Source organism: Mytilus galloprovincialis, chromosome 4 (assembly GCF_965363235.1).
Source record: "Mytilus galloprovincialis chromosome 4, xbMytGall1.hap1.1, whole genome shotgun sequence".
Classification (NCBI taxonomy): Eukaryota; Metazoa; Mollusca; class Bivalvia; order Mytilida; family Mytilidae; genus Mytilus; species Mytilus galloprovincialis.
In genome coordinates this window covers 40,838,984-40,849,466 of record NC_134841.1, presented here as the reverse complement: position 1 = coordinate 40,849,466, position 10,483 = coordinate 40,838,984, and the positions used below count along the sequence as shown (strand labels likewise).

Below are 10,483 nucleotides of genomic sequence, written 5' to 3'. Positions count from 1 at the left end.
TAAATTTATAAGTTCTTAGACCACATTCATTGTGTGTCGGAAACCTATTCTGTGTCAAATATTTAATCACAATCTAAATTCGGCATGTATCAATCTTAAATATTGTGTCCATACTTGCGTTAATTGTTCATGTTGTACCAAGCGGCAACCTGGATTTTTTTTAAATAAAGCCAATCCACATCAAACGTAGTAACCTTCAACGGACACACCCTGTTCCATTGTGCCAACATGCAAAACTTTTAAACTAATGACGTCTGTAAACTGATGAAAGTCTCAAGGATGCTTTGGTATGGGCTTTGCTCTTTGTTGAAGTCCCTATGATGACCTATAGTTGTTAATATCTGTCATTTTGGTCTCTTGTGGACAGTTGTCTCATTGGCAATTGTACCACATCTTTTTTTTTTATATTTGTAAAACAGGTACTTCTCAAATAACAAATATTATACAATTTATTTATTATAAAGCAAAATAATTAATGAAAACATATTTATACTGTAAATTCAAACAAAATTTCCAAGTATTTATTGGTTGGTTATGCTCAACATTGGACAAAAAGAATACATAATTGATAATTGTTGTCATTTAAGGACATGTGGTCCAAAGACACAGTTATCCTCTACAAATATAGTCCCTAGTGTAAACAGTGTAAATTAACTTGCATGTTTTATTTGATACACTTTCCCAATTTATTTCTTGATATTAAATGCATGAAATATTAAGAAAAGGGGGGGGGTGTAATTGCATGTTGAAAAAAAAGGGTGCTGAATCTTTGTTAAGTAGTGATTTGGTCCAGTGTAAAAAGGTCAAATTTTATCACGTCTGAAGCTGTCAAACTGAATTTTACACCCCCTTAACACAGAATTGTCAATATTTTGAGTTAGAGCTGGTAGGTTTCTATAATTTTGATATTATTTGTCTCGCTGGTAGTACACTACACTGTAAAAATATTTTTAAGAAAGAGCAGGTGCGATTTTTTAAATTTGAATTTATTGTCTAAAAGAAATGCTCTACGAAATAACTGTGTTCTCGGGCCTAAGACATGGATTCCGGGAATCTAGATTCTGTACTTTGGCAACTTTCCAGAAGGATTTGCTGGTTTCAATTTGTCAAACTCAATCAAAGTAAAGGATTTACATCTTTGGTTTACAGAAATTCTGTTAAAATGTGCTAGTTTGGCATTCTACGGCTGTAATAAGGATCAATAAGCATTTTAAAGCAGTTTACATTTTATGCCTTAGAGGCATGCTGACTTTCTATGACAGCTTTTTTTCCCTGATGTTTGTGTTTCTATGCTTAAATCAAATCTAACCATTTGTGAATATAGAGAAAAGTAGATTATCACAGAAAAATAGTGTAGCATATTTTGTATTCATGGCCCTGGTTATACAGTCTATGTAAAATATGAAGAGCTTTGTACATCAAATCTGTAGTCCATCACAAATATTTCACTAAATCTGTAAAAAAAACACTTTACTATATTCAGTACACCTTACTCCTTTCATAGGCTATCATATTTTCCCCCCTGTATGATAGTAAGTGGTCCAAATTTATGCCTATTGAGACTAAAACTAAATGCAAGTTTTCCATTGAAAAGTGAAAAAGAACTGGCCATCAGACTATATTGTCTTTCAAAAAATTTAGATGCAAGCTTCTTCTTGCAATTAGACTTCTTGTATCATAACACCTTAGCATAAAAATGAGCAAAAAGTAACACATTTTCATTTCTGATAGCTTCTGTCTGAATTTTTTATGTCAATATGGGCTACCGCCTAAATCGACTCTCAATAATTCTCAGTACTACATGGCCAAAGACCATTTTATACTCATATGGTATGCTTTTTGTAGTTTTTCTATACATTTAAAATACATTTAATATATATGAAAGAATAATTTAGGCTTGAAATACTTCAAAAACTCCAAATTGGCTGAGAAAAATGCATATTTATATAAAACTATTTGATATTATTTGTCTCACTGGTAGTACACTACACTGTAAAAATCTTTTTAAGAAAGAGCAGGTGTGATTTTTTTTATGCGATTTTTTTAATTTGAATTTATTGTCAAAAAGAAATGCACTACGAAATAACTGTTCTTGGGCCATGTTCAAAATAAATCATGCTATCAAAATTTACTATATAATTTTATTTGAGTGAAATCTATCCTGGTATAGCAATTTTTTTTTTTTTTAAAATGTATCAAAAATCTAAATTTTCAATCATTGAAAATAATTTATTAACTGGAGTATAATGTAGTCCTTGCAGACTATCTTCTAATCTTTTGTTAAGGTGGTACCTAACACTACAGGGAGATAACTCTGTAAATTCAGCTAAATATTTTAATTACATTGCATAATTCAGGAAATAATGATAAAAATAAGTGTTTTTTTCAACTGCTATATATCCAACTAAATTTTGTTGAGAAAGTGATTGGTTCAAGTTTTTTTAAATTTTTAAATTTTTGTCAAAGGGTCAAAGTAAATATTTTGTCAAAATTTTATAAAAATTTAACAAGCCAAATTAATTTTCGTGAAGGTGTTAGGTACCACCTTAAATATGTGATACAGGTGTCAAGTTGACAGTAGAATCTTGAAAAAAAATGTTAAAATTCACAGGACGACAATTTAGCTTTAAAAAATTGTCTACATTCACACCACAACAACTTAACATTAACAAAATTGTTGGTCAACAGGTTGACAAATGAACTTTAACAAATAATTGTCTACCTACATAGGATGACAAGTTTCCAGGTTTAGTGGTCAGGTTAGGGTTAGGACAGCTAAGGTAAGGATTATGATTATGATTAAGGATGTTTGCTTGTCATGTTTTGCAATTTTTGTCTGATTTTCGAAATCCTCTGGTTTTATCCACTAAAATTTTGCCCATGGACCCCCCAGTTTTCTTTTTATAAATCTTTTACATGTGCAATTATAACCCATTTGTAAAAGTCTTATAAAATCTAATTTATTTTTTAATAGTTTTTGAGAACTTTAACTGGTGAATGATAAATCTATGAAAAATCAAGAGAGAACATTTTCCCGCAAAAAATTCAATGGCTAATATCTAAAAATCAAGCACATTGACCTTTTTTTAAATTTTTTTTTGCTTTTTTGATTACTCAATTAATCCCCTGTCAATATATACTAGTTTTATCTAAAGTTTTATATTTTGAAACTGAACAGCAAACTTCCTTATATGGGTTAGATTAAAGGTGAGGGTTAGGGTTACAGTAAAGGATGATAGGGAGTTTGAGGGTTAAGGAAATGCTCTATTAATGTGAAATAAAGTGCCCTATATTTTGTTACTTGTTGAGATAAAAAGGAAGAGATTATTTTAATATAATCATCTGTTGACTTGTCAACCTGTCGACCAGTCTACCAGTCTACCAGTCAACCATAAAAGACTATTTTATTCTATCAAATTGTCAACCATTACAATTATAATTTTCATCAAATTGTCTAATTATAAAATGAGAAGTATTAACTGTTTTTATAACTATATAAATACAAGTTTTTATTTCCATTGGAATACATATCAAAGGCCAGAACTTAATATCTGTATAGTACATTTGAGTCAAACAAATAACAGCATTAAAAACAAAAAAATGTTAATTTACAGTAAATGGCATAAAACAGTGAATCATTTGGCTTTCAGAATTATCATTTAAGTATTTTATTAAACAAAAGAGCAATATATATATCTGGTCTGCATGATTGTTATTGTCCATTGGATTGACCACACAAGGCAGCAGTAGAAACACACCTAAAAATAAAATAAAATAATATTTCATTTCTTGACAATCCATAGTAATTTTAAGTAATGTTAAAATATATGAATTAGGTAATGTTTAAATATTTGAGTGTTTCTTTTAAAGAGACAGAATTTGATGTATATAAAGATACTTGTTTTTTATTCAAATTTATTGATTTACCAAAAAATATTGCAATAGAGATTGTGTAGCTAAATTTGTTATAAAATGAAAGCCATTTTAATAATCTAATTTTGATTTCAAGGTGTTAACATCACTATTACCAATATTAAATTAATTATTCATTGAGTGTCAGACAAGAGCAGAAGCTATAAAGCTGAAAATTTGAAAAATTTACATACAATGTACATGATAAAATTATTCAGAATACCGGTATTTCGATAATCTTTCATTGGTAATTGGATCTAGTTTTATGACATTTACTTTGTTTTCTCCTTAATATTGAATGAAGAAATGAATTCTTTGGAAATTTGTATTGAAAGAAATACAAAACTGAATAAGAAGAAAAATATAATTAAGACATCTTATCTATGCGACAGCACTTGCCATTTCATTGCAAATAAATGTGAGGTTATCTCCCCTTTTCAAGTATTCACAGTTCTTTAATATGATAAAAATAACAGTTCTTTTTATGATTCAGTTCATGGTTATTATGTAAAAGTTTAAAAATGGTATAAGAGAAAGTAGATAAAAAGGACTATAAACCTTCTGAACTGTTTAGAGCATTAAAAACATCTGATTTACATCTATAAAGGCTGCAGTAGAAAATATAAAGATGAAATATAATTGCAAATAATAAAGATTTATAGAAATTTAAACTGTCCATAACATTACATCAATTAATTAAATTTGTAGAAGGGTAGTAATGCCCTTTACCATCAGGCATCAAACGGTCATTATCGGCTACTGTTAGCATCAAATTGATTGATAAAAATATCCTTCTGGTGATTTGTCAGAGGTCTCAAATAATGATCGTTAGTTATTTTTTGGAAAAAAATTATAAGGCCACACTAATTTGATTCCTTGTTCGACGGACCCGCCCGCACCTATTTTTTTCAAAACAGAATTTTTTTTATATTCCCGTTTCCCGCATCCGGAAATGTAATCGTGTCTATTTCCCGCACCGTTTTTTTTTTTTGTAAATATTATAAAAAGATATCAACATTGGTTTCTTTCCCCCTTACTTATATTCCCTATCAAAAAATGTTCGTTGTTAGATATAAAAAAATGTTAGTTGTTAGAATAAAGTACAAAGAACTTCTGAAGGATTTGCCTTCAAATGCAATTATATTGTATGCTGGCAAAACAAAACTATATATAGCCGCTGCATGTTTATGCACCTGTCCTGATTGATGCAGGGGCCTGTCGTTCAGCAGTTATTGTTTGTTGATGTTGTTCATTGGTATTTTCCTGTTTGGATATATAAATTATTTCGTTGGTTTTCCTGTTCGAATTGTGTATGCTAATAATTTTGGGATCCTTTATAGCTTGCTGTTTGGTCTGTATCAAAGCCCTGTTTTAAAAGGCCATACTTTGACCTGTACTTGTTATTGTCAGGTTGAGAGACAAGGGGTCATTTTACTGATGTAGAAAAGAAAATAGAAATACCAAGGATTTGTATAGTTCTTCTATACAAAACCTTTGAAAACTTAGAATTTTGTACTCAAAAAGAGGACAGTTACATCCTATTTTAAACAACTTTTTCTAAAAGAGGGGTCCACTTATTTTGAATAATATTAAACTGTTAAAGCAAATGTGTTAATTTAACATGGTAACATGGTTAAAGTCCAGGAATATTACAAAATTCTTGGACATGTTTTGACCATTTAATACTAGATAGATATATAGTTCTTTGAGAAAATATGAGCCCTTTTGTGCAAACAATTACATTGATCTCTCATAAAACATGTAAAAGGGATATTTATTTTATTAAGGGGTTGCCCCCAAACTGATTATGACTTGGATGGAGAATTGTCTCATTGTCAGTCACACATACATAGACCAGATTTAATTATTTCTTGGTGAACAGGGAAAAAATACTTCAGAAATTAAAAAATGTCAAAGTACAAGTTATAAATCAAGTTTTATTATTGTCAAAACATACTATTTTATGTTTACAAAAAATATAATCGCTCGCCTTTACTTAACAAGCTTCGCCTCAAAAATTTGCAAATTAAATAATTTTTTAATAAAATTTTCAAATCGCTCGCTCACACCAAATTTTGGAGTCCAAAAATCTGTTCTTAGAAAGAACACCTAAATGTCAAATAAACTTAATGCAATTTTTTCCCCTCCAATTGCAAGTTATTTCAAGCATAACTGTCAAGTTTTGTCTCAGTCAGAACTATAGTTTCAGAGAAAATCACTATAATGTAAGGCTATATATATCCTACGGCAATTTCAGTCCAATTTCTTCGAAAAATCCTAATTTCAGTGTATCATTATAAAATGCAGTGTTGACTAATATCTGATCATAAACTCATGATATATGCATTCAAACAATTAAATAGAATACAAAAGACAACTTTAAGATGATAAACAATTTTATTGCACCTTTTAGAGTTCATTTGAAGGTCTGTTTTGGTCTGTTTTGGTCCATTTTTCCTCCTTCCTTCCTTTTTCATCAAACTTGATATCTTTTGTCTAAAAAATAAAACAAATGTGATTATTTTCCCACAAAAATGAAATAAATGTAATGTTAAATCAATAATTAAAGTGTTTTAGCTGAAAGAACTGTCTCTATAAATGTTAACAGTCTACACGGAAGTTTCTATAAGCCCTTATGTGCAACTTGAGTTTTTGGTCTGTTCCCCTAGTGTGAGAAATAACGGTTCCCTTTCAGTCAATCATTTATTGCTACTGGTATCAAAGTCTTTTTATTTACTCATAACAGTATATTTCTAATAGATTTACACAAAAAGTCCACTTTCTTGTATTTTACATTAGAAAAGGGGGAGAAAGAGTAATAAAAAAATACCTCAAAATGTTTTTAAAAAGGGTTATGTCCCTTGGAATGCTGGTACAAAAAATAATTGGTAAGAATTATAAAGTTCAAGTATGTGAGACTGGATTCTGATGTGTATAAATCCAGGACAAATAAGTGTTTAGATGAGTTATTGTCTGTGCAAAAGGTAGACGGCACAATGGCAAATTGTAAACTTTTGCGGCCAAAACAAAAAAAAAACCTGTTTTTGTATTGTTATGAGTTACAATTTATGACAAAAATAAGCAAAGACCCATCGAAACAACATCTGATAAACAAATTTAATAATACTTTTAGATATTTGGATGATATTTTGGCTCTCAATAATGACGACTTCAGTATGTATATTAATGAAATTTATCCTGTTGAACTTACTTTAAATAAAGCATATACTATAACAATGACCACTGCCCTTTTCTCGATCTTGATATCTATATCACTAATGGAAAGCTGAATACTAAAATTTATGATAAAAGGGATGATTTTTCATTTCCTATCGTTAATTATCCGTTTTTAGATGGTGACGTTCCCTTGTCACCATCTTACGGTGTTTATATATCTCAACTTGTACGATTCGCTCGTGTATGTAACAATGTTTCAGATTTTAACGAGAGAAATTTATGTATTACTGAAAAATAATTACACCAGGGTTTTCGATTATCACAAACTAGTCAAAACATTTACTAAATTTTATCATCGGTATAAAGACATCATTCGTAAATATAGCTCAACATGCAGACTTCTAATACGTTCAGGTATTTCACATCCAATTTTTTATGGAAATATTCTTTATAAAGCACAAAGGTGTCAGTATTCACCTCAGAAACTTACAAAACCTTTGAATAGACTTCTTAAGAAGGGATATAATTACGATACTGTTGTCAAGTCATTAAAGATTGCATATTTTGGCGTTAATATTGAGTCACTGATAAGGTCTTTGCATCGGAACTAAACACATTTATTCTAAAAACAGTTATTGGCATGACACGGGTTATGTTCTTCTCATATATGTTATGACGGTATGATACTAAACCCCTAACGGGAAGGATTGTGCCTGATGTTCATATGATGAAATCATAGTCTTTCAGTCAGTTTAATTGAAGTCTGGAGCTGGCATGTCAGTTAACTGCTAGTAGTCTGTTGTTATTTATGTATTATTGTCATTTTGTTTATTTTCTTTGGTTACATCTTCTGACATCAGACTCGGACTTCTCTTGAACTGAATTTTAATGTGCGTATTGTTATGCGTTTACTTTTCTTCATTGGTTAGAGGTATAGGGGGAGGGTTGAGATCTCACAAACATGTTTAACCCCGCCACATTTTTGCGCCTGTCCCAAGTCAGGAGCCTCTGGCCTTTGTTAGTCTTGTATTTTTTTAATTTTAGTTTCTTGTGTACAATTTGGAAATTAGTATGGCGTTCATTATCACTGGACTAGTATATATTTGTTTAGGGGCCAGCTGAGGGACGCCTCCGGGTGCGGGAATTTCTCGCTACATTGAAGACCTGTTGGTGACCCTCTGCTGTTGTTTTTTATTTGGTCGGGTTGTTGTCTCTTTGACACATTCCCCATTTCCATTCTCAATTTTATGATAGTTGATACATACTTTAATGCTGAAGTGTCATCTGCAGACCAATTCGCATATAAGATTTTTCAACAGAATGCTCTTCAGAACATGGTTAACACTGAAATAAAAAATTCACATGTTGTATACACAAAACAAAAACTGTAAGGGTAATTTAAAATTTAACACAGTAATCTAAATACAGCTTCGTCTGTCCACCCATTTGACTAAGAAAACACCCGTAAACCCCCATTTCAATGCAATTTTACCTCAAACGTACTTTCTGTGTCTAAATCCATTCCGAATAGTCCATGTTTACAATGTATGAACTGGTTTATTAATAACTTTTAAAAATGAAAGTACAATAGGGTCACGAGTGCACATTTAGTTTCCCTAAATAGGTGTAATACCACCATTGATTTTTCCCTATTAGTCTTTGTTAAATTGGCACTTTTAAAAAAATCGTACAGTATTTACCTTTATTTCAACCAAAGAAATACTTTGCATGTTTAAAGTTCAATCCTTTCCAGTGATACAGTGAAAATTTCACACTACATTTCATTGCATATAAGAAAGTAACCACCGCCGAGGGTAGACAACCCAATTTTTACACTGTTATTTACTGGTTACCTGCTTTGGTAACTATGTAACCTTAACGTTCCAAAATATTTTATAAGACCATGAAATAAAAAAAGAATGATGCTTTCAGACACCCAACATACATATTTACGACTCAGAAAAATTTAAGTGCATTGAAATGCAGGGTTTATTTTCTACAACTGTCAAATTCAAGGGAATATTTTTTTAGGCCTACTTTCGTATGCAACCGGATGTGACGTACCATGATTTGGTGGTATTACACCTAGAACAAGAAATTAAATTGGTGTGGCCTAACTTGATTCTTCAAAATTTGTTTGATTTTTTTTTCATTGTCTAAAACTTTACATTTTATTGCATGCTCCAAATTTTACAGTTGGCGTCATTCAGTAAGAATTTTTACGATTATTGGTTATAAAAGTACCCCCATTACCACCCTCTTGTATGTGGACAAATAAATATTTTCTCACCTCAAAAAGATCCAAATTCTACTCCGGCCAGTATCCAACAGGACAAGCTGTGATGCTAACCTGTAATACAAAGTTGAATCAGTTATATACAGCTAATTTCCTATAATGCATGCAGATGAAGACTTTGGTTAGTTTGCTTGCTTTGTTTGTATAGTGTACAATTATATTGGGAAAATGTCCAATTGAATTTAAATATGATATATACAGGTTTAACTATGTCATATATATTGTTTGGAGATGTCAATCTTAATTACAAAGCTTGAATTCATAAACAATTATACAAAGCAAGCAAGCCAACCAATGTTTTACTCTACAAGCATTAGGAAATTAGCTGTAAACTCTTCAAAAATCGACAGTGGATTAAATGATTTACATTGTGATTAAGGAAAACATGGATTTCTGTGGATATTAAATGATAGAAAGTTGGTTGATAGAAAATTGGTACTTTGTTCAACATCTAAGTTTGTGTTTCATAACTACTCGAGAAATCCAGTGGATATTTAGTTTAAATCTTGATAAATTAAAAAAAGTCAATCAAAGAGCAGATTGGTCTGAGGGATAGGATTGCCATTGTTTGTATTGACACATGTATACATGTAGCTGTATATTATTATTTTTAAAACTAATTCAACTGCACATGTAAAATATAATTTACGTAATCTGAATAGTTACAAAATAACTAATCCCAGATACAAGTGTAACAGTATGAACAATGTACTTGTGTTTTATTTTTGTACTATCACTTCCAAATTTACTTTCCACAGCAGTCACTGAGACTCAGAGTGAGAGAACGTATTTCACTTGGTATCTTATCACCTATTTTCCTACGTTAATTCTAGGAGGAACCCCATTCCTAACTCTTTAAATATTTAATTTCCTTTGGGTCAATGGTCATGACTTATTTCTGTACACATTCCATGGTTTAAATTGCAATGGTTTTTAATATAATACGACGTTTATCGATAGAACAAGTTAATTTTTCTCGATGTGTTGTTTTGTTTTAGAATCAGTTGAGTCAGGAACATATATATTATTTAAATATACCAAGGATCTTACTATACAAATCCTTGGATATACTGTTCACAGGTTGAGTGGGGAATCCAG

The 10,483-nt window shown here is 30.6% G+C and overlaps 1 long non-coding RNA gene across 2 annotated transcripts; it reads right to left on the bottom strand.

The window, feature by feature from the left end:
* Nucleotides 1–2,124: 2,124 nt before the first annotated feature.
* LOC143072155 (uncharacterized) lies at nucleotides 2,125–9,001 on the bottom strand. Of its 2 annotated transcripts, XR_012977060.1 has the most exons (4): nucleotides 8,790–9,001; nucleotides 8,355–8,433; nucleotides 6,319–6,408; nucleotides 2,125–3,758 (listed from the first exon to the last, which is right to left on the bottom strand). It is a non-coding gene; the product is annotated as an uncharacterized LOC143072155 (long non-coding RNA). The 2 variants fall into 2 exon arrangements; XR_012977059.1 differs by lacking the exon at nucleotides 2,125–3,758 and having other exon boundaries at nucleotides 6,291–6,408.
* Nucleotides 9,002–10,483: the final 1,482 nt, after the last annotated feature.